This window comes from Hyaena hyaena, unplaced genomic scaffold (assembly GCF_003009895.1).
Source record: "Hyaena hyaena isolate Hyena2069 unplaced genomic scaffold, ASM300989v1 scaffold_577, whole genome shotgun sequence".
NCBI lineage: Eukaryota > Metazoa > Chordata > Mammalia > Carnivora > Hyaenidae > Hyaena > Hyaena hyaena.
The window spans coordinates 320,798-345,853 of NW_024081204.1; the positions used below are offsets into that span (position 1 = coordinate 320,798).

The 25,056-nt window shown below is 40.8% G+C and overlaps 1 long non-coding RNA gene across 1 annotated transcript; it reads left to right on the plus strand.

The window, feature by feature from the left end:
* The first annotated feature begins 4,259 nt into the window (after positions 1–4,259).
* Positions 4,260–23,007, plus strand: LOC120248180. The gene is made up of 2 exons (XR_005532516.1): positions 4,260–4,519; positions 22,854–23,007. It is a non-coding gene; the product is annotated as an uncharacterized LOC120248180 (long non-coding RNA).
* The last annotated feature ends 2,049 nt before the right edge of the window (positions 23,008–25,056 follow it).

Sequence of the window (25,056 nt, forward strand, 5' to 3'; positions counted from 1 at the left end):
CTTATAAAAATTAATTATTGGGGCGCCTGGGTGGCTTAGTCGGTTAAGCGTCGACTTTCGCTTAGGTCATGATCTCGCGGTTCGTGGGTTCGAGCCCTGCGTCGGGCTCTGTGCTGACTGCCAGCTCAGAGCCTGGAGCCTATTTCAGAGTCTGTGTCTCCCTCTCTCTCTGACCCTCCCCTGCTCACAATCAGTGTTCTAAGTTAAAAATTTTTTTGACACATTTTAGTAGTTGTAAGTATCTCACTATGGTTTTATTTTACATTTTCCTGATGACTAAAATGTTGGGTACATTTTCTTTGCTTATAAATATGTATGCATTTTTAATCCAGCAATTTTAATTCTAGGGATTTATTATGAAGAAATACACACTCATGCACGAGCACGTGCGTGCACGGGTGCACGCACACACACGCACACACATTGGAATTATCCAGTAATAGTATTTTGATGAAACATTTTTGGTGTAGCTATACTGTGAAATATAGTTACTAGTGATAATTATCATTAATGTCCTGATGGTCATTAATCCTAAGAAATAAAATAATAGGTGATTTCTTAAAAATCTCTAAACAAAACTTTAATACTTTTCTAGTTGTGTCCTGACAGGAGATATTTAATATGTTCTTAACTTTTGGACATTTTCTAAATTTCTCACTGTGAGCATATACTCTTTTATTTTTGGAAGATACGGCAAAAAGTATTTCTATATTATTTTGTAATGGATAGAAATAAAAAATGTAATCACAAATAACTGAATACCCACAATTCAATTATAAGCAATGTCATTTACAGTCAAGTTTTTTATTTAAAATACAAAAGATATACCTAGTGCCCAGATCTTTATAAATACGATTTCATCTTTTATTTTTTAAAGTAAACTCTATGCCCAGTATGGGGCTTGAACTCACAACCCCAAGATCAAGAGTTGCATGCTCTAGCAACTGAGCCAGTCAGGTGCCCCTAATTTCATCTTTAAAAAGAATCAGGCTCCTTGGAGAAACGGCTGAGACCAGGGATCAGGCAGGGGAAGCACAGGATGCCAGGAACACAGGAACATTGTGATGTACCAGAAAACATGGAAATGAAAAAAACAAACACAAAAGAGAGACGGGAATAAGTTAAAAAGACACAAGAGCTAGTTTCAAGGAGAGCTAGTGGCCCCGTCTGGGATAATTTTTTAGCTAAAGATAAAGCAGGAGAGTAAACGATTATTAAATAAAATTAAATAAAATCACTAAATAAAATAGGAATCCATCAATTCATGCTGATGATAGATAACTAAATAAGTGGGACTGAGCAAGAGAGGGCTCTTCCTTACAGTGAAATACAGATTGAAAGTGTAAAGGGAGGGGCGCCTGGGTGGCTCAGTTGGTTAAGCCACTTTGGCTCAGGTCATGATCTCAAGGTCTGTGAGTTTGAGCCCCACATCAGCCTCTGTGCTAACAGCCAGAAACCTGGAGCCTGCTTCGGATTCTGTGTCTCTGTCTCTCTCTGCCCCTTCCCCACTCACATTCTGTCTCTCCCTCTCTCAAAAATAAATAAATATTTTTTTTAAAAAAAAAGGAAAAGGAAGTGTGTAGGAAGAGTAGAGTTGAAAGGTTACCATTTACCAACCATCATAGTAAAGAATGGTTTGGGCAAGAAATAGCAATGACTGCCAAACCTAGGGAGCAGGGAGTTTGATAAGGAACAGGATATTTACTCAATTCTAAAGCGTCTCTCCACTCTTGAATGTTGAGAACAAACTGACGACTCATGGGGAGGAGGGGGGTGATGGGCATGGAGGAGGGCACGTGTGGGGATGAGCACTGGGTGTTATATGGAAACCCACCTGACAATAAACTATTTGTAAAAAAATAAATAGATAAAAAATAAAGCGTCTCTCCATAAATTGCTTGTTAATTGCAAGGGAAAAATAGTAACTGTACAGTGGAGGAAACTGGACAACATTTGGATCAGTTGATCAAAATTAACCAACAGGGGGCAGACTGACATGGTGTGCTTCCAGATATGGTACCCAGAGAAAACCAAAACATCACTTTTGTCTATTCTTGCAGGGACCTGTGACCTGAATCAAGTCATGAGGAAACACCAAGCAAATCTGACTGAAGAACATTCTACAGAACAACTGGCTTATATTCTTTAAATGCATCAATGTCATGAAAGACAAAGAAATACTCAGGAACCATTCCAGATTAAAGAATACTAAAGAAACATGACAACTTAAGGTATGTGCGATCTTTGGTAAAGGCTTCTACTAAAGGAGAGAGATGCTATTTACAATTTATTGGTATAACTGACAAAATAGGAATATGGATTGCAGAATAAGAAAAAAAAAGTATGTATCAAGGTGAGACTTCTTGATTTGAACTGTTCTGTGGCTATGTAGGAAAATATACTTGTTCTTAGAAACTAAAAATGAAGTGTTAGGAGCGTAACAAAGGCATAAGCTATACAACCTTAAATGGTTCAGAGAAAATAAATAATTACAGAGGGAGAGAAGGAAAATAAATGTGATAAAATGTAGAAACAAAATGATTATCCTGGATTAAGGTGGTGTGGGAGTTCTCTGTAATTTTGGCAACTTTTCTTTATGTTTGAGACTATTCAAAATAAAATGTTTAATAATGCACCTAGTCCTAGCCATGGGCTTGGTTTTAATTATTTTATCTCAAACACACACACACGCACACACACACTTAACTGAGATACTGAGATACATGGAAGTAATTTATCTGGGGGAGGGGAATAAGAAAAGAACTAATTTTGGAATGTATAAGCATGTCCCTCCGTTATGGCTTAATGGAGGACAGGAAGGTGAGTAGACCATGGTGATGGGTCTCAGAAATGGAAAATGGTGGCTCAGGCTAGATAGCTGAATATTGAGAGTCCTGAGAGGTCAGTTTGCTGTCAGACATGGGACATGGACATGGACATGAACGTGGTCATAGTAAAATGGAACTCCCAGGATTGTAAATGATGGAAGACAGAAGGGGCACCATTAGAACCTTCCCAAGAGAAGCTGGCTACATGAAGGCTAAGGGATCCATGGGGCCACAAGGAAGTTTGGAGATACACAGGTGGCTTTACAATGATTCCTTTGTTGGTACATTTTTTAAAGAATTAGGGTCACCTGAGTCAGTGAAGCATCCAAGTCCTGATTTCATTTCAGGTCATGATCTCACAGCTTGCGGGATTGAGCCCCACATCGGGCTCTGCAGTGACAACATGGTGTCTGCTTGGGATTCTCTCTCTCCCTCTCTCTGCCCCTCCCCCACTCACTCATGCTCTCTCAAAATAAATAAATAAACATTTAAAACAAGAATTACATGGGAGATTTGCTGCATTTATGGTCGTTGTAGGGCTGAATATCACCTGAAAGAAAGATAAGGAGCATCACTGAAGATAAAACCTACAAGTATCTTAGTGGCTTCTTAAACTTTCTTAAAAAAAAAAAAGTCTCCCCTGTAAAACAACAAAACACCAACGAAATGGAAGAGGAGGTAACCTACGTGTTTACAGCACACCACCTTATCAGTCCTAATTCTTTTTCTCCTGATGAAACACTAAGCGCAGAGGCCAGTCCACACACTGGTACTTCATCTCCTTTGTTTCAGTCGCTGGATCTCATCAGCCAACAAACCGATATCGTTAATTTCTTCTTTCTCAATCTTAATTCCAAATCAGACTCCTAGTTGGAGATTTGAATTTTAGTTTAAACTTCAATAGCCTGTAGAGGCTTATTTTCTTCTTGTGGACAAACTAACAAAACTCCTGTTTTTGAAGCTAGACAGTTTGAAAGCTGTCTGTCAATGCACACGCAAATAGACCACCATTGAAGAGGGGACTTTCTCATGAGGAACAAGGCAGAGCTGCCCGTTGTAAGTGGAACAGGACCATCACAGCCCTCGGGAGTTATGGTTATAGATGGAATCCCATTTTAGAATGGTAGGTGATTTTTCCGGTTTTGCTTCTGTTTTCCCTGAAGAAAACTTGATCGTTTCCATTTGGCCCACAGTGTGGGAGAGGGCTCCAGGGTTTCGTGGCTTCTGGGAGAAGCTCAGGCAGAAGCCCCACCACCAGGGTGTTGCTGGAGGGACTTCTCAAGAGCTCCCTGGCTCAGGAGGCTCCTAGTTGTGCTGGGGGATCCACTCTCCCCGCCCAGTCTGGGGGCCGGCCAGCCTGCGGAAGTGAGTCAGACTGCTACCATGTTCCTGATGACTTCACTTCCTCATCTAAGAAGTGGTTCTCCAGGAAGTCACAGGGATGAGGGGCTGCTCGGGCAGAACTCAGTCCAAAAAGACCCGCTTCAGGTTCTTCTCTAGAACATGGTGGCTTTACCCCACTTATCTTGGGACAGCATCTACAAGTCCTTGAGGAGAATGTGCCTGCTGTACTGTTGTGCATCTTCCAAGACGTACTCAGCACCGTCATGCTTCTAAGCCAACTTGTGTAAGAGCTCTCCTGCTCCCTCCGTGGCCACATCCTCGCAGTGGAAACAGAAGCCCGAAGAGAGGTAAGTGTAGGAGGCCCCCAGATGCATGTTGACCAGGTGGTTGATGGCAGACCGCATCTGGGTGGAATAATTCTGATAAATCTGGAAGCTCAGGGTTGACAGACAATTAGGAGCTAAGCTCAAAGTACAGGCTTGGCTGGTCTGAAGGCAGTGAATGGCCAAGAAGATGGTTCCGAAGGTTGCAACTGGAAAAGAGATTGGAGGGCGGTTGGAGGCTGGAAGAAGGGGGTATCCTGGATCTGTTCTGTCCAAACACTGTTGGAGCAAGAGACAGGTCCGCGGGACCACTGCACACACTGTCGGCGGGTAATCTTTGACACAGGTGTAAGAAATGCTATGGCTTTACTCAAATGACAGGTGGAACATAATTCAACCATGTACGGCCCATCCAACAAGGATTTATTCTATTTAGCTTTGCATTTGAAGCCTCGCACTGGTCTGGCCTTTGTAAAAGGCAAACCTAACCTATTCATTTTCCATCCCACTCCCCAACCTTCATTGAGACAAATAAGTAAAAGGAAGACTTGCAAGACAGACCACAAGGTCGGATACTGCTATGATTTAGGCTTGGCTAGATGAGGTTTGGAAAAGACATTAAAGTTTTTTGGTTTGTTTTTTTTTTTTTAGGGAGAGAAGGTGCAAGTGAACAAGGGACTGAGAGAGAGAGAGAGAGAGAGAGAGAAAATACCACAAGAGGCAGAGAAAGAGGGAAAGACAGAGGGAGAGGGAAGTGGGGCTCACCCGAAACAGGTCTGTTGCTCACTCAAAGCAGGGCTCTTGTTCACCCGATGTGGGACTCGAACTTACTGACCTGAGCCAAAGTCAAATGCTTAATGACTGAGCCACCCAGCCACCCAACAGTAAGGTGTGAAGGTCATGAGGTACAAGTTAGTAGTTAGTACATGAGGCATATGTATCTGTTCAAAGAGGCTAATGGAATAAAGAAGTTCATGATGCTTCAAAGCATTTATGTCATTCACCCCAAGGTGGGCATCTACAGTGGGAGAAGATGGTTAATTTTAGTTGAAACTTCCTAGGTTTATGTTATAAGGCTTCCTTTCTTTTATTTTAAAAGCATGTATTTATAATCAAGTATTAATTTTGCCCAAAGAACTAAAAATAGTAGGGGTAACAAGAAAAGTAAACATATTTCAAGACCATCTTTGTTAAACTCTTTGGGAAAGTTGAAAGTGCTTTCCCATTACTCATGTTAAATTTTAGGTCTCAGTTAACCTCAGCTTCTGTAGCTTAATTTTCCTGCTACTGAAGTCTTCTGTTTCCTCAGTGAGTAGCCATTCTAGAGTTCCTTGGGAGAAGTCATTAAAGAGCCGGTTCTTTCTCTTTCCCTTTTTAATTTTTATTTTTTTAATGTTTATTTATTTTTGAGAGAGAAAGTAAGAGAGAGAGAGAGAGCAGAGGAGAGGCAGAGACATAAGGAGACACAGAATTTAAAGCAGGCTCCAGGCTCCAAGCTGTTAGCACAGAGCCTGATGTGGGGCTCGAGCTCATGAACTGTGAGATCATGACTTCAGCCAAAGTCGGACACTTAACTAAGCCACCTAGGCACCCCACTAAAGAACTAGTTCTTAAAGGCACAGGAAAAAGGGACATTAGGGAGTATGTAAGTTTTATATCAGAGGAAATCAGGACATAGGCTTAAGACATGGAATTTATCTTAAAGAAAGTGCACACAGAGGTTTGTACAAAGGGTAAGTTTATTGCACTGTTGAAACAGTGAACATTTAGAAAGAAGTTAAATATCATCACAGAACTGATCTAGTGAATTGTTTGCCCATACTGTGAAACACTGCGACCATTAAAAAGCATGAGACAGAGGTAAATGCACTGATATGGGGAGATTCTCAAGACTTATTATTATTTAGAGAGAGAGAGAGAGAGAGAGAGAGAAAGAGAGAGCACGAGCAGGGGAGAGGGGTAGAGAGAGAGGGAGAGAGAGAGAGAGAGAGAGGGAGAGAATCTCAAGCAGGCTCCACACTCAGTGTGGACCCTGAGGTGGGGCTTGATCCCATAACCCTGGGATAATGACCTGAGCCGAAATAAAAAGTCAGACACCGAAATGACTGAGACACCCAGGTACCTCCCAAGACGTATTAAGAAGAAAAAGCAACTTGCAAATCAACATGTATAGCGTGACCCTTTTATATTAAAAATCTGTATAATGTATGTACATGTGCTACATGTAAATGCATAGAATGGGGACAGGAAGGCTGGCCACCAAAGCACAGTCCTGGCTAATTTAGAGGAGAGATATAAAAATGAGGATGAGGATGAAAGATGGCTTTTATATTTTTGCTCTCTAGAAATCATTCTTGTTTGAATCTTTATTTTTTAAGTTTTTTTGTTTATTTTAAGAGAGAGTGCAGGGGAAGTGCAGAGAGAAAGGGAGAGAGAGAATCCCAAGCAGGCTCCACTCTGTCAGTACATGCAGGTCTGCATGGGCTGTGGGATCATGACCTTACAAACTGTGAGATCACAAATTGTGAGATCATGACCTGAGCCAAAATCAAGAGTCAGACACTTAACCAGCTGAGCCACCTGGGCTCTCCTCTTGTTTGAATCTTCTATCATAAGAATGTTTTTGGGCACCTGAGTGGCTCAGTTGGTTAAGCGTCCAACTTCGTCTAAGGTCATGGTCTTGAAGTCTGTGGGTTCAAACCCCTCATTGGGCTCTGTGCTGTCAGCTCAGAGCCTGGAGCCTGCTTCGGATCCTGTGTCTCCCTCTCTCTCTGCACCTCCTCCACTCGTGCTCTGTCTCTCTCTGTCTCAAAAATGAATAAATGTTAAAAAAAAAAAAAACTTTACTTTTTGTTTTTTACTTTTTTAAATGTTTTATTTATTTCTGAAAGAGAGAGAGAGAGAGACAGCGTGAGCAGGGGAGGGTCAGAGAGAGAGGGAGACACAGAATCTGAAACAGGCTCCAGGCTCTGAGCTAGCTGTCAGCACAGAGTCTGATGTGGGGCTCAAACCCACGAACCGTGAGATCATGACCTGAGCCAAAGTTGCACGCTTAACCAATTGAGCCACACAGGTGCCCCCCCCCCCACAAGGAATGTTTTCATGTTACTTGTGGAATTTTCAAAAGATCTTTTGATGTATTCAATCTTTCCTGAAAACAAGAAGTACTAAATTCATAATGGTATGTTGAACCCCTGGTGTGCATAACACTTTGACACCTGACCTCCTCCCACAACTCCCTTCAAGAGCTAAAAAACAAGAGAGATGATTTCTGTGACAATTCCTCAAATTCATGCTCAGATCATTTAACTGGCTTGAGGGTTTTTTTTTTAAAGTCTTTAAAAGAATTTTTTTAAGTATGTTTATTTATTTTGAGAGAGACAGAGACAGTGAGAGTAGGGGAGGGGCAGAGAAAGAGGGAGAGAGAGAATCCCAAGCAGGCTTCGCACCACCAGCACAGAGCCTGACGTGGGGCTCAAACTCACAAAACTGTGAGATCATGACCTGAGATGAAGCCAAGAGTCCAACACTTAACTGACTGAGCCACCCAGGCGCCCCAGCTGGCTTGACTTTTTTTTTTTTTTATCTACCCTCACAATTCGAGGGTCTCTCCCTGTCTCTCAAGGGCATTATCTACTTTCTTCCCTTCTTGACTGCTGCATTAACCTTTTTATTTTTCTTAGTCAGGCACTCTCAGCCCTTGTGTCCACTGGTGGCTTAACTCCTCTTATTTAAAATTTCCTGCCTGGGTGTGCTGGCTGGCTCCATCGGTAAAGCATGTGACTTTTGATCTCAGGGTTGTGAGTTCAAGCCCCTGATTGAGTGTGAAGCCTACTTAAAGTCTCCAGCCTGGGGGCGCCTGGGTGGCTCAGTCGGTTAAGCGTCCGACTTCGGCTCAGGTCATGATCTCACGGTTCGTGGGCTCGAGCCCCGCGTCGGGCTCTGTGCTGACAGCTCAGAGCCTGGAGCCTGCTTCAGATTCTGTGTCTCCCTCTCTCTCTCTGACCCTCTCCTGTTCATGCTGTGTGTCTCTCTCTCTCTCTCAGATATAAATAAAACATTAAAAAAATAAATAAATAAATAAAGTCTCCAGCCTGTTAACTGAGTGTAGGATCTTTCCTACAGCATTCACTACATTATGTGTTCGGATGAAGGAAGCTGATGAAAGGTTCAGAGTTGTATTGGCAAGGAACAATTCTCTTGATTACTGGCTTGATGATTTTACCTCAAGAAGAGGGGAGACCTTTGGGTCTCAAGATATGCTTGACTCTGTTCTAGTCTGAGACAAGGAACCTTCTTAGCCTGTGTTTCAGTTTATCTATTTCTTCCGAAATAGCTTGTCTCTGCTCCCCATGTCATTAGCTGGGATAACGCAACTAGATGATGAAGAATTCGATTTCCAGATATCTCACTCACATGGCTGACATGTTGGTGCTGCCCTAACAGGGCGCTCAGCCAGTGCTGTGGGCCGGAAGCCTCAGTTCCTTTATAGGTGGGTCTCTGCACAGGATGCTGGGGCTTCCTCGCAGTATGGCAGCTGGATTCCAAGAACATTCTTCCCAAGAGAGCAAAGCAGATGCAAATGGTATTTTAATGATGTACCCTTAGAAGTTACATAAAGTAACTTCTACCATACTCTATTGGTTGAGGCCATCTCAAGGCCTACTCAGATTCAAGAGGAGGAGGTATAGAACCTATCTCTTGATTAGGGGGAGATGTAGGCCATCTATTGGCCACACCTTGGTTTTGAGAGAGAGCATAGACAGAGTCGATTACTGGCTCTGAAGTAGAATACAAAAGCAATGAGGCAAATTTGTAGACTGAGAAACTGATCTTCCCAGATTTCCCTCAATCAGATCTTGTTTTTTTGGTTGATTCTGAATTTTCTAAAATCCACAAAAACTAAACTTCAAATGCATGTGCAAAAAGGAAAACAATATGTAAAAAACCTAGCCAATGATGCAACTCTTCAAATAAAATTCATCAGGCACCTGGAGGATTCAGTTGGTAGAGCATGCAACTCTTGATCTCAGAGTGGTGAGTTTGAGCCCCATGTTGGGAGTAGAGATTACTTAAATAAATAAAACAAAAAAATTCAACCCAATTCAATGTCAAATTTAGGGTTATTTATTACTTATGTATCTTTTGACTTATCTAAGTTTATCTTTCATAAGGAAGTAGAGACTTAATTACATCCCACTCTTTTATTAATTAAGTGCAAGGTAGAAGTTTACCAGGATTTTGAATTAAAGTAGATATAGTCATTATTAAGATTATTATGAACATTGTGAAGTCACCTATTAATATAATTTTCTTGCATCCTCCTTTTTTTAAGATTTAAAAGAATATTGTGTGTGTGTATAAAAGAGAGAGCACATGAATGTGTGTGCATGTGAGCAGGGAAGAGGGGCAGAGGGAGAGGGAGATTGAGAGGGAGAGAGAGAATCCCAAGCAGTCTCTGTGCTGTCAGCGCTGAGCTGGACAGAGAGCTTGACCCCACAAACCATGAGATCATGATCTGAGCTGAAATGAAGAGTTGGACACTTAGCCAAATGAGTCACCCAGGCACCCTTGTTCTGAATTTTGTTAGTGAATTGATGGGAAGGGGTTTTGGTGGTGAGAAGGCAGGAGAGTTGGACCAAATATGGCAGATGTTGGGGTAAACCTTACAAGGGCATTGTACAAACTGACACCCAGGACTGTAGAGTATTGCGAGCTTCTAGAAAGGGGTATATACATGCAAAATAATATAACAATTTTATCTTTTAAAGACAAATAGGAGAAGGGAGAAGACTGCAGCCTGTTCTCATGTGGATGCACCTCGGCAAAGCTCCTCTGCTCTTCCAGAAGCAGCGGGGGTGGGGGGAGAGCTCCCCACTTCAAGAGGGGACAGAGCAAGAGGCCATGTAGGAAATTCCACATCAGCTAGAGACAGTGGCCTGGGGCAGTTGGCAGCACGTCGTTTGTGACTGACGTGGAACATCTATAGAAGTAAAGTAAATGAAGTATGGTGGCCAGTGGTGAGGGCGATGTTTGGACTGGCATTGGGGTGGCTGGAAGTGAACAAATGTACTAAATTTGTGCATGAGGAAGGAAAAAGAAGAATCACCACTCCCAAAGAACAGGCAAATAGGCTAATCTATAGAGACAAAAAATAGATTACAGGTCACAAGGGTCTAGGAGTGAGGTTGGTGAGCAAAAGGGAATGACTGCTAGTGGGCAGGCATTTTTTTAGCGGGGGAGGGTGATGAAAATGTTCTAGAGTTGATTGTGGTGATGGTTGAACCTTATGGTATATGAATTATGTTTCAGTAGAGCTGATGTTTTGAAAAAATAAGCCTATAATTGAATATACATAAAAATACCTATATGTGTAGATTTGAAAAAAAAAATACACCAACTGCATGTTCACTCCTGTGTCCCTATTCTTTCTCCTGGATCATAGAATGTCTTTTGTTAGCTTCTTCTGTATCTTTCCAGGGCTTTAAAAATGCATATATATGAAAATATGAATATATATTCTTTTCTTCTTTCCTTTCCTACACAAAAGGCAGCATATTGTAGAAACTGTTCTGCTCTTTGTATTTTTCTTTATACAACATATGTCAGAGATCTTTCCATATTAGCAAACAGAGAGCATCTCCATCCATGTTCAAAGAACATAGTCTTCCATTGCGCGGATGGGTGTTCTACTCTAGCCAGTATTGATGAACCTTTGGGTTATTTCCAATATTTCACTTCTACAATGTTACAATGAACAACCACGTATATGTATCATTTTATAACTAGCACACAAATCTGAGAGGTGAAGTAAGGCTGCTCGATCAAAAAGAAAATGCATTCACAATCTTGATAGAAACCACCACATTGCCCCGTATTTTGCACTCCCACCAGCAATGTATCATAGCTCTGCTTTCCCCTTAGATTTGCCTACAGGCTGTGCCACCAAACTTTCTATCTAGTTGATGAAATGGGATTATTAGCATAGTTTTACTACGTTTCTCTTTTATTATTAATGAAGTCAAGCACCTTTTTCCTGCATTTAAAAGCCAACTGTATTTATTTCTCTGTGAATTGTCTGTTAATGTTCTGTGACCATTTTTTTCTTATTTGCCATGTGTCTTGACTTTGTAGTGTTTTTTTCCATGTGGAAGTTTTTGATTTTTGTAGAATCAAGTTTATCAATGTTTTCTTTCATGGTTCTGGATTTTGGGTGATGATAAGAAAGGCTTTTCCTCTCCAAGGATATAAAAGAATCCATTCATAGTGTTCTCTGGTACTTTTATGGTTCATTTACTAAGTGCTTTGAAATCTTTATCAAATAAATAGTTTTCTTTATATATAAATAGTTAAATATCAAAAGAAAAAGGAAAGCAGCTAGCAATATTTAAGACAAACACTTATTAAGAATAAACCTAGGGGTGCCTGGGTGACTCAGTCAGATAAGTGTCCCACTCTTTTTTTTTCTTTTATGTTTATTTATATTTGAGAGAGAAAGAGAGACAGAACACAAGCAGGAGAGGAGCAGAGAGAGACGGAGACAGAATCCAAAGGAGGTTTCAGGCTCTGAGTTGTCAGCACATAGCTCGATGCAGGGCTCAAACTCACTAACTGTGACATCATGACCTGAGCCAAAGTCAGACTGAGCCACCCAGGCACCCCAAGCATCCCACTCTTGATTTCAGCTCAAGTCATCATTTCATGGTTCATGAGATCAAGCCTCACGCTGGGTTCTGTGCTGACAGCACAGAGTCTGCTTAGGATTCTCTCTCTCCCTCTCTCCCCTCCCCCTGCTCATATGTGCTCTCTCTCAAAATGAATAAACAATAATAAAAATAATAAACTTAGCAATATTTAAGACTAACATGTGAAGGTATCTGGAGATGATAGCTTCTAGTATATAAGCAAAGATCAATGAACTACTGTGCTTTAACAATAATAAACATTAAATGTCATTAAAACTTTAACCAGCTAAGAAATACTCATATATAAAGATGGATATTTTGGAACAGTTATTAGGTATATTTTAAAGGGTTCTCGGGTTTGAACTTTGCACAGTTCTGGACTGGATAAAAGGCGGGGTATACTTCCCTGCCCATTGCGTCTGGCTAGCCTTGGGAACTTTGGCCAATAAAATGTGGCAGAAACAATAGTATACAACTTCGGAGGCTTGCAGCTTCTCTTACTTTTGGAACCAGATGCCATGTGAAAGGACTGGGCCAGCCAATGGGAGATGTGTGTACTGGCCTATAGTCAGCACCAATTCTTACACATGTGTGGGGGGCCAGGTTAAATCAACTAACTAGTTCAAGTCAAGCTGCAGTTTGACTACGGCCATGGGGGTAACCACATGGGGGACCATCAGAACAGCCCAGCTAAGCCCAGTTCCAATAGCCAAGCCACAGAAAAAACGAACAAATACTTGCTGTTTTAAGCCACTATTTTGAGGCTATGTTTTATTACACAGCAATAAATAATCTATACACGTTTTCCTGGGGAGTTATGCATAAAGAAATAAGATAATACAGAATATTGAAAGACAGGTTGAGTTTTGTTCATGAATTTGTTCATTCGTATCCTCTCCACCCCCTGCAGAAAGGATTCAATACTGCTGTGGCGGGCAGACCTAACGATCCCTGTCTTACGGTGTTCACACATTTATGTAATCCCCTCCTCTTGAGTATGGGCTAAAACCTAGGACTGTTTCCTTCTTTTCTTTTTTACTTGAAATTATGTTTTATGATAATTCCTCATTTTTTTTCTGGGTAGAGATTCTATTTTTTATTCTTTTTTGATTTCAAATTTTTATTTAAATTTGAGTTAGTTAACAGATATGGTAAAATTGGTTTCAGGTGTAGAATTTAGTGATTCATCACAGACATACGACACCCAGGCTCAACTCCTCAAGTGACCTTCTTGATCCCCAGCACCCCTTAACTCCCCCCTCCCCTCCCCTCCAGCAACTCCCAGTTTGTTGTCTATAGTTAAGAGTCTCTTATGGTTTGCTTCCCTCTCTCTTTTTTCCCTCCTTCTTTTATGTTCATGTGTTTTGTTACTTAAATTCCACATATGAGTGAAATCATATGGTATTTGTTTTCCTCTGACTTATTTTCTTAGTATGATACACCCTAGCAACATCCACATCATGCAAATCACAAGATTTCACTCTTTCTGATGGCTGAGTAATATTCCGTAGCGTATATATACTATATCTTCTTTATCTATTCATCAGCTGATGGACATTTGGGCTCTTTCCATAGTGTTGCTATTGTTGAAAATACTGCTAAGAATATCGGGATGTATGTGTCTCTTCGAATCTATATTTTTGTATCCTTTGGGTAAATACCTAGAGGTGCAATTGCCAGGTCATAGGGCATTTCTGTTTTTTTTTTAATCTTTATTTTTGAGAGAGTGAGACAGAGTGTGAGCAGGGGAGGAACAGAAAGAGGGTAGTTCTATTTTTAGCTTTTTGAGGAATACCTATACTCTTTTCCAGAGTGGCTGCCCCAGTTTGCATTCCTACCAAGAGGGTAAGAGAATTCTCCTTCCTCCACATCCTCACCGATACCTTTTGTGTCCTGTATTGTTAATAGCCATTCTGTCAAGTGTGAGCTGGTATCTGACTGTGGTTTTGATTTGTATTTCCCTGATGATGATTGAGCATCTTTTCATGTGTCTGTTGGCCATCTGCATGTCTTCTTTGGAAAAAATGTCTGTTCTAGGTAACAGTGAGTAAACTAGCCAGTTTGCACTAAGCTAAAAAAAAAAAAAAGAGGAGTGTTAAGTGCAACAAAAAGACAGAGGATTTTACTTAAACCTGAAGTAAATTCTAAGAGGACAGCTTTGACCTAAAAATTCCAGGCGCAGGAGAGCCCCTTGTAAGTCAGGAGGTGCCTATCCCCAGACCAACTGCTTTCCATATCCTACCTCATATAGACTAATAATCAAGGATTTAACTTAGAAGTTTCAAAAATTTCCTGAAGACCGTAGTGGAAAGATACCAAACTTTATCTGGGAAAAGCATGAAATCTTGCCTTTTTACATTTCTAGGAAAAATGAGTCGTCTGCTGGAAAAGTTTCAGAATTGTGAACTGTTTGATATCTTGAGAGCTCCTTAAACTACGTAATTCTAGAATTTGTGACAGATTGCAAACAAAGAATGAAAATTATTTTTATAGTTTATCTAGTCTGTGTATTCCTTTGATGTTTGTAGTATTTGTTTTCTTACAAAATCTTCAATGAAGGTAATTAAACATTTTTTTCTACATTTGTTTAAAATTTTAAATCCTGGGGCTCCTGAGTGGCTCAGTCGGTTGAGTGTTCTACTCTTGATTTTGGCTCCAGGGTTATGGGATTGAGCCCTGTGAGTCAGTCTCCAAGCTGAGCATGGAGTCTGCTTAAGATTCTCTATCTCTCCCTCTCTTTCTCTCTCTCTCTCTCTCTCTCTCCCTCTTTCTGTCTCCCCCCCCCCTTCTACCCCTATCCCCGGCTCATGCTCTCTCTCTCTCTCAAATTAAAAGAAAAAATTTAAATCCTACTTCAAATTTATTGGTTTAAAAAACATGAGTATGTTTTATTATCCTGAAAGTATGTTCGTTTTTCATCACTTCCCTAGGAGCAAACTTTGTTCAAAACATTTTAACCTAGGGGTGCCTGGGTGGCTTAGTTGGTTAAACGTCTGACTTTCGGTTTCATTCAGGTCATGAATTCGAGCCATGCATCAGGCTCTGAGCTGACAGTGTGGATTCTGCTTGGGATTCTCTGTCTCCCTCTCTCTCTCTACCCCTCCCCCATTCATTCTCTCCTTCCCCCTCTCTCTCAATAAATAAATAAACAAACTTTAAAACATTAATTAGAAAAAACAAAAACATTTTAACCCAGAAGTTAAAAGCACATATTACAAAAAGTGCATTAAAAAAAATCCAAACTTTTTTTTCTCAGTAATAAAGTATCTTGGGACATATTCCCAGCCAAACCTAATTCAAAGGCCTCTAATTCCCATTAATAACAGGTTTATTGAAATATAACTTACATACCATACAATTCACCCTTTAAGATATATAACACAATGGTTTTTAGTATAGTCAAAATTGTGCAATCACTACCACAACCGATTTTAGAACATTCGCAGCACCCCAAAAAGAAACTCTGGATCCATTAGTAGTCATTCCCCATTCCCTACCTCACCCCTAACCTCCCCAGTTCTAGACAATCACTAATCTACTTCCTGTTGCTATGGATTTGCTTATTCTGAGCATTTCCTATAAATAGAATTGTGCAATATGTGGTCTTTTGTGACAGGCTCCTTCTATTTAGCATAATGTTTTTAGGGTACTTCTTCCTTTTTTATTACCTATTAATATTTCATAGTATGAATATACCACATTTTATTCATCCATTCACCAGTTGATGGATATTTGAGTTGTTTCTACTTTTTCATTATTATGGATAATGCTGCTATGAATTTACACATATAAGTGTTTGTGTAAACATATTTTTATTTATCTGGGTCATTTGGTAACAGTATTTTTAAAGCTTATGAGAAACTGCCATACTTTTTTCCTGAGGTAGTGCACTATTTTACATTCCCACAAGTACTGTATGAGGGCTCTAATTATTCCCTGTTGTCAATAACACTTGTTAATATCTGTCTTTTTTAAAAATTTTTTTTTAATGTTTTTATTTATTTCTAGGAGAGAGAGAGAGAGACAGCGTGAGCAGGGGAGGGTCAGAGAGAGAGGGAGTCACAGACTCTGAAACAGGCTCCAGGCTCTGAGCTGGCAGTCAGCACAGAGCCCGACGCGGGGCTTGAACCCACGAACCGCGAGACCATGACCCAAGCGAAATTCGGACGCTTAACCAGCTAAGCCACCCAGGCGCCCCAATATCTGTCTTTTTTATTATGGCCATTCTAGCGGGTGTGAAGTGGTATATCTTTGTGGTTTTGACTTGTTTTTCCTTGATGTGGAACATCTTTTCATGTGCTTATTAGCCATTTCTTTATCTTTGGAAAAATATTTAGTCACATATTTTGCCTATTTTTAAATTGAGTTATTTATGTTCTATTATTGAGTTGTCTGAGTTATTTATATATTTTGGATTGAAGTCCTTCATTAGTTATATGAGCTAGCCATCAGCACAGAGCCCAATGTGGGGCTCGAACTCACAAACTGTGTGATCATGACCTGAGCTGAAGTCGGACACTTAACCAACTGAACCACCCAGGCGCCCCTGAAGTTTTTTAAAAAAATTAATTTTAAGTTATCTCTACACCCAACATGGGGCTTGAACTCACAGCTCGGAGATGAAGAGTCCCATGCTTCACTAACTGAGCCAGCCAGGCACCTCTTCATTTTTCTTGTTTTTAATGTGAATACACCATTGTCCTTGTACTATTTGTTGAAAAGACTATTCTTTCCCCATGAATTGTTTTGGCGCCCTTGTTGAAAATCAATTGACCATAAATCTGAGAGTGTATTTCTAGTAACATTGTTTTTATTTTAAAGTCTATTTTGTCTGATATTATTATAGCCACGCTAGGTTTTTTATGGTTCTGTTTGTGTGATGGTTCTTGATATATTTGGTCATCTTTTTAAAAATGTTTTATTTATTTTTGAGAGAGTGCAAGCTGGGGAGAGGCAGAGAGCGAGGGAGACAGGATCTAAAGCAGGCTATGCGCTGACGGGTGACAGCGGTGAGGTGGATGTGGGGCTTGAACTCACAAATTGTGAGGTTATGATCTGAGCCAAAGTCAGATGCTCAATCAACTGAGCCACCCAGGTACCCCTATTATCTTTTTTCTTAAAGTAGGTTCTATGCACACTGTGGGGCTTGAATTCATGACCCCAGGATCAATGGTTGCACACTATTGCAACTGAGCTATCCAGGAGCCCCTATCCTTTATTTTCAACCTATCTGTTTCTGCATCTGTGGCATAACAAATTACTACTAGATTAGTGGCTTAAAACAACATGTGCTTATAATCTCACAGTTTCCATTGGTCAGGAATTTGATGTGGCTCAACTGGATCCTTTGCTCAGGGTCTCATGAGTTTGTAATCAAAGGATCAGCTGGGCTACATTCTCCTCTGGAGTGTGGGTCTTCCAAGCTCATCCATGTTGTTGGCATAACTCAGTTGCTGCGTTTCTAAGACTGAGACCATCAGCTCTTAGAAGCTACATTTCTTCATAGGCATTTTATAACCTAGCGATTTTTTTCATCAAGAGAAAAAAAATGGCTCTTCTTGAGACCCATCAAGAACACTGAGAAATGTATAGAAATATTGAATCATATTTTATACCTGAAACAAATACAGCACTCTATGTTAATTATACTTCAATTGAAAAAGAAGAAAGGGAAGCCACCCCTATAGAGAATCTAAGAGAAAAGTGTCTTAGTCTCTCTCGTTAGGGAAGTGTTGGATCTGCTTTCAAGGGACCACGTGACCATGCCAGGCACACCCGGGGCTCGCTCTCTTTTGATTAACTCAGAGTGAATTAATTACAGACCTTAACTACATCTGCAACATTGTCTCCCCATTTTGCCATATTCTAGTAGTTAGGAGCAAGTCCCAGCTTCTGCCCACGCTCAAGGAGAGGGGATCACACAACAGAGTAGATACCGGGATGGCAGGAATCACAAGAGCGATGTTAGAATTATGTCTGTGACAGATGGGGACATAGGTAGAATTGTGACTTCTCTACGTATATTCCTTTTATCATTTTGATTAAAACATTTTTTAAAATGTTTATTTATTTTTGAGATAGAGAGACACACACAGAGCGTGAGTGGGGGAGGAGCAGAGAGAAAGGGAGATACAGAATCCGAAGCAGGCTCCAGGCTCTGAGCTGTCAGCACAAAGCCCGACGTGGGGCTCGAACTCACAAACCACTGACCTGAGCTAAAGTCAGTGCTTAACTAAGCCACCCAGGTGCTCTATTTTTATTTTTGAAGTATGTGAATTTATTACTGGTTCCAAAATAAAATTCTAAATCTTTTTTTTTTAATTTTTTTAAATGTTTTTATTTATTTCTAGGAGAGAGAAAGAAAGCGTGAGCAGGGGAGGGTCAGAGAGAGAGGGAGACACAGACTCTGAAACAGGCTCCAGGCTCTGAGCTGGCAGTCAGCACAGAGCCCGACGCGGNAGACTCTGAAACAGGCTCCAGGCTCTGAGCTGGCAGTCAGCACAGAGCCCGACGCGGGGCTCGAACCCACGAACCGTGAGATCATGACCCAAGCGAAAGTCGGACGCTCAACCGACTAAGCCACCCAGGCGCCCTAAAATTCTAAATCTTTGAGGGGTGCCCAAATGTCTCAGTGGGTTAAGCCACCTACTCAGTTTCAGCTCAGGTCATAATTTCATGGCATTGGGCTCTGCACCAACAGCATGGAGACTGCTTGGAATTCTGTCTCTGTCTCTGTCTCTCTCTCTCTTAAAATAAATAAAATAAAACATTGGATTCTGGCTTTCCTTTTAAAAATTTTTAAAAATCTTTTTTTATGTTTATTTATTTTTGAGAGAGTGTGAGGAGGGGCGGGGCAGAGAGAGAAGGGGACAGAGGGTCTGAAGCAGGCTCTCTGCTGTCAGCAGCTAGCCCAATTCTGGGCTTGAACTCATTAACTAGGAGATGTGACCTGAACTGAAGTCACAACTCAACTGACTGAGCCACCCAGGCACCCCTTAAAAAATGTTTTTTAAAATTTGAAACTTTACATTCGTCTCACTGGAGTTTTATGCCTTTTATGACAAAAAACACTCCACATGGTTGTTTTTGCCCTAAATTCATTAGGAATCAGGATATTCACTGTGATATCCTGATTAAGAACATGGATTTAGGAATCAGGCTGTGGAACTTTAAGCAAGAGATTTAATCTCGTGTCTCAATTTCCTTTTCTGAAAAATGGGGCTAATTATAGCACATAATCAGGATGTCATGAGAACTAAGTAGGCTATTCGATAACACAAAATCTTAGTGTCATAGGACAGTAAGCATTTATTTCAGCCATCGCAGGGTGGCCAGAATGGCTCTGCAGATCTCAGCTGGGTTGGGTTAGGCTTGGCTCCAAGCTGAGTATTCGCTTTTGTCTGCTTCATTCTCACTCTTCTGGGACCAGCAGACTACCCAGAGGAAGTGTTTTCATGGCCATCAAAGAACCTCTTCTCATGGCAGTAGCCAAGAGCACAAAAGGAAAGTACAACTGCATAAGCCTATTTCCTGCCTCAGCATCCAATCGGCTGACGTCCTATTTGCCAAAGACAGTCACATGGCCAACCCAGAGGTGGAGACTCCGGGCGAGCCTACAGGCAAGGGGTGAATTATCCTCCACAGGCTTTAAGGAGAGAGCAAGGCTGTGGATGTGTAAATATAGGGGAGTGAAAAATCATGACCTACAGATACAATTTAGTTTAAAATTAATGTGTAAGGCACTTAGAGCCATCTCTGGAATATAACAAATGCTCAGTAAATCTTTGCAATCATCGTACCAAATTAAAAAATAATAATACTGTTGAATGTCTCTAAAAGTTTTGCAAGTTATGTCAATAATATTGCTGTGCTTCAGGGAACAGCTGAGGTAGGAGTGAAAAATGAAATAGTCATTCTGGAAAACATTTTGGCAGTTTCTTAAAAAGCTAAACACATACTCACCATGTGACCCCAGTTGCACTCCTGGGTATTTATCCCAGAGAAATGAAAACCATGGCCACAGAAAGCATGTACACAAATGTTCAGAGCAGCGTTATTTGTAATAGATACAACTTGGAAAGAACCCAGAGGCTTTTCGCGGATGAATGGGTAAACCAACTGTGTAACGTCCATTCCGCACAATATTCCTCAGCAGTATGAAAGGAACAAACTATTGATACATACAAGTAGATTTCAAGGGAATTATGCTGAGTGACAATGGGCAAGCTCAATAGGCTACTTAGTGTATGATTCAGTTTATACGACATTCTGAAATGATAGAATTATATAGGAAGAACAGATTGTTGGTTGCCAGGGCTTAGAGATGGAGTGGGGGAGGGGTGGGGCTATAAAGGGTCTTTGTGAAGGATCTCTGTGCTGAGGGAACAATTTTGTACCTTGATTGGTGGTGGTAACACAAATCTGCACATGTGGTAAAATTGCATAGAACTACACACACACATACACACACACATACACGCAAATAAGTACATATAAAACCTGTGAAACCTACATAATGTCTGTGGGTTATACCAGTATTCCTTCCCTGGCTTTGATATTGTACTGTAGATGTATAAGATGTTACTGCTGGGGAATATTGGGTTAAGACTACACAAGTCCTTTCTGTACTAATTTTACAACTTCTTGTCAATCTATAATTCAGAAAAAGAATTTTTTTCTTTCAAATTTTGAGTCATGGTAAGAAACATGTCTCCTCCCCAAGACTATAAAAGAGTTCACTCATAGTTTTCTTTTTGTGCTTTTATAGTTTCATTTGCTAGGTGTTTTGAAATTTTATTCAGATTAAAACAAAAAGCACCTATACATCCAACCACCTACACAACATCTCTTCTAGGAGGCTTCAGAGGCGTCTCAAAAACTGAACTGAAGTGAACTCAAATGCAAACCTGGTCAGGGCCCTGGAGTCCCCCTCTCAGTGCGTGGATTTCTTGTGTGATCGTACACAAGTCAGAGCTGAGGGAGTCACCCTTGAAAACCTGTCTTCCTTGTGGCCCACCCACTCCACAGTCCATCTTCCACTGAGTTCTATTACTTTTACTTTCAGAGTATCTTTTGGAAACTTCCACTTCTTAACATCCCTTCTTCCATAGTTAGAGTTAAGCTACTATCAGGCCCTATGGGATTACTAAAGCACTAACTGGCTTCTGCATCCAATGTGACCGTCTCATTCATGTGTTGGGGGAGCTTTTCAAAATGCAAACCTGATAATTTTACACACTCACCCATTCCATCCTTCTGCCCACAAGGGAGGCATTTAAAAGCACCTTTGATGGCTTCTCATTGTGTTTGGTTGGAAAAAGATCGAAAACTTTAAATGGCCCTATAGCACTGCATGGTTTCATCCTTGTCTGTCACTATTGCTTTTGACAACACTCTCCCCCTTAGCCTAGCCAAAATGGTCTTCTGTTTCATTCTCCATTATCCCATGATCTCTGCCTGCCACGGGGCATTTGCACATGCTATTTTTTTTCCTTTCAGGCATGAGAGGTTTGGTTTAGTTAATTTCTGGTTCATTCTTTGGCTTACTACTTCCTCAGAGTTACTTTCCTGAGTTCCAGATAAAATATAAACTTCTCACATATTTGAGAATACATGCTCTCATAATACTGTATTCCCCCTGTATTCAAATATGTTCAAAGCATTTCTCAATTTATATGTTAATGTGTGATGATTTGCTTAATATCTGTGCCCTCCACTAAAGAGAATCATGAAAGCTATGACTGTGTCTCTTTTGGCTTATTGTAATATCCTCATTGCTTAGCACAGTGCCTGGCATACAGCAAATATGTATAAATGCAAATATTTGTTTAATGATTGGATTAAGGACTGGGGTTCTAATGAAAATGTGTTTTTCATTAACACTTGCTTGCAATTTACCGGATGTGTAATGTTACAGATTACTTAATTTCTCTGAACCACAGTTTCTTTACAAATGTCTTCTTTTTAAAAAGTTTTAATGTTTTTTCTTTATTTTTGAGAGAGATAGCACAAGTGGGGGAGGGACAGAGAGAGAAGGGGACAGAGGTTCAGAAGCAGATTCTGCACTGACAGCACTGAGTCAGATGCCGGGTTCAAACCCCCGAACCCTCCTGAATCGCAAGATCATGACCTGAGCCAAAGTCGGACACTCAGCTGACCGAGCCAGCCAGTGCCCCTGTCTTAATCTGGGCTTCTGAGAAAGCAGAGCCTGAGACAAATGCTTTTGTGCCACTATTTTGTTAGGGAGTGTAGCTTCCAAGAACAGAAGCAAAGAAGAGGTGGGGAGAGGGGTAAAGAGGAGAGAGCCGCATCAGGAGTGTGTTGTTGAGTTTGCTGCAGCTAAAGTGCCACTGAGAAATTGTATAAAGGATCTCACAGATCTGTTTGAAGAGAGAAAGGGAAACTTTTATCTACCAGCTTGAAGTGCCAACTCCCGCACACTTCCAGCTTCTTCTGCATGGGCATGAGGTATGCGGACAGGCTTTGCTGCATGAGGAGATTGGAGTTTATGCAGAACAGCCCACACCTAGTCTGCAGCATTTGGGTGGGGGTTCCTGGAGAACACACCTGCCACATTCTCAGTGGTCAATAAATAAATGGTCATTGTTACTTGTAATATGTATTTTGGTTCCCAAAATATCATGTCTTTTCCTTCTATCCTTCTCTCTTTCCAGGTAAGGTGATTTTGAAGTCTAGTTTGTGGAAAATAAACAAAGGGAAAATGCTAGAAAAACTGAAAAAACAAACAATGAAGCTGTGGAAAGTCTCTGTAATTTGAAGAGTGTGCATGGATAGACAGACCATGAACATGCATTTTTGTGGACAAAATATACATGGCAGTTCATTATATTTATTATAGCATTGTTTGTAATAGCAAAGAATGGGAAACAATCTAAATGTCCATCTATAGGGGATTAACTTAAAAATAAGATGTATTACAATAGAAAATGATGTAGCTGAAACAAAGTATGAAGAAACTCTTCAGTATTGATATAGAATGTTTTCCAACATTAAGTGAAAAAAAAATCAAGATACAAAACAATGTGTATTATGTGCTATGATTTGCATAAGAAAGGAAGGAAAACATATTTTCATACTTGTTTGAATATACATAAGAAAATCTCTGGAAGGATATCCAAGAAAGTGTTAGTAAAAGTCAGTCATTTTACCAGCAAAAATGTGTTTATTTGAGAACACAAGAGACCTGCAATTCAGAACATGGTAAGTAAGCTATGGCAAAACTGCAGGCAAGTCCGATAAACAAAAGAGAAAAATGTTATTTGATGGAGAAGAAGGAAGTTGGGAGAGGTTGTTTGAAGTGAAAGTAGTGAAAGTCCATTGGAGAAAAGCAAGAGTCAGCGTGGTGATGATTTCTCATTGGCTGAATTAAAGCAGAGGTAGCTGATTTCTTTTTTCTTTTTCTTATTTTTACCTAAAATTTTTTTTAATGTTTATTTATTCTTGAAGAAGAGAGATAGAGACAGAGTGTGAGTGGGGGAGGGGCAGAGATAGAGGGAGACACAGATCCAAAGCAGGCTCCTGGCTCTGAGCTCTCAGCATAGAGCCTGATGTGGGGCTTGAACTCATGAGTTGTAAGATCATGACCTGAGCCGAAGTCAGACGCTTAACCAATCGGGCCACCCAGGCATCCCTATTTTTATTTTTTAAATTTACATCCAGGTTAGTTAGCACAGAGGTAGCTGATTTCTAGTAGGAGATGCAATATACATCCTTTCCCTGTTGGGGCCTGTAACTGATAATTTCCTGTTGAGGATTCTTCTGCTGGGGGTCTGAAATTGACATTTCTTCCTGTCATTGAGGTTGAGTGGGCTGGCTCCCCCTTCTAGCCTCCCCTTTCCAGCCTTCTGACCTCTACTTTAGTGAGGTTTCCTAGCATATTTTCATAACAATACAATCTCTATACCCAGGGTGAGGCTTGAACTCACAACCCTAAGTTCAAGAGCCACATGCTCTACTTTGGGGTGCCTGGGTGGCTCTGTCGGTTAAGCATCTGACTGTTGATTTCAGCTAGTTCATGATCTCACTCATGGTTAAGAAGTGGAGCCCCATGGCTTCATGCTGGGTGTGGAGCCTGCTTAAGATTCTCTCTCTCACCCTCTGCCCCTCCCCGCCTCAAAAAAAAAAAAAGTCTCATGCTCTACTAACTGAGTCAACCAGGTGCTCCTGATTTTCATAAAAATACTATTAATTTTACCTATTTGTTTGTATAAGCACCCAAGTATTTTAATACCTATTACTATGTAACAGATGACCCAAATTTAGCAGCTTAAGACAACCGATATTTATTATCTTGCAGTTTATGTAGTTTAGAAGTTGAGGAATGGCTAAGCTGGGTGGTAGTGATTGGCTCAGAATCTTTCATGAGATTGCAGTCAAGATGTGAGCTAAGGGCTTGAGTGGGGCTGGGGGATCCTTCACAGATGGGTCACTGCCGTGGCTCTGAGCAGGAGGTCTAAGTGCCTTCCCAGCGGGACCTTTCCATAAAACTGCTTGGGTGCAGGTGCGCTTGGGTGGCTCAGTCCATTAAGCACCTGACTCTTGGTTTTGGCTCGGGTCATGATCTCATAGTTTGTGAGTCTGAGCCCCATACTGGGCTCTGCGTTGACAGTGTGAAGCCTGCTTGGAATTCTCTCTCTCCCTCTTTCTCTCAAAATAAATAAATAAACTTAAAAAAAAAAAAAAACCAGTTTAGAACCACCATCCATTATAAGAAAAAAAAAAAGGAAAGTCTCTATTTAAAACAAAACAAAACTACTTGAATGTCTGCCATACAGCAGCTGGCCTCCTTCAGGGTGAATTATCTGAGAGACAGACTGGGAAAGAGCGAGAGAGCACGAGAGAAGAAACTGCAGACAC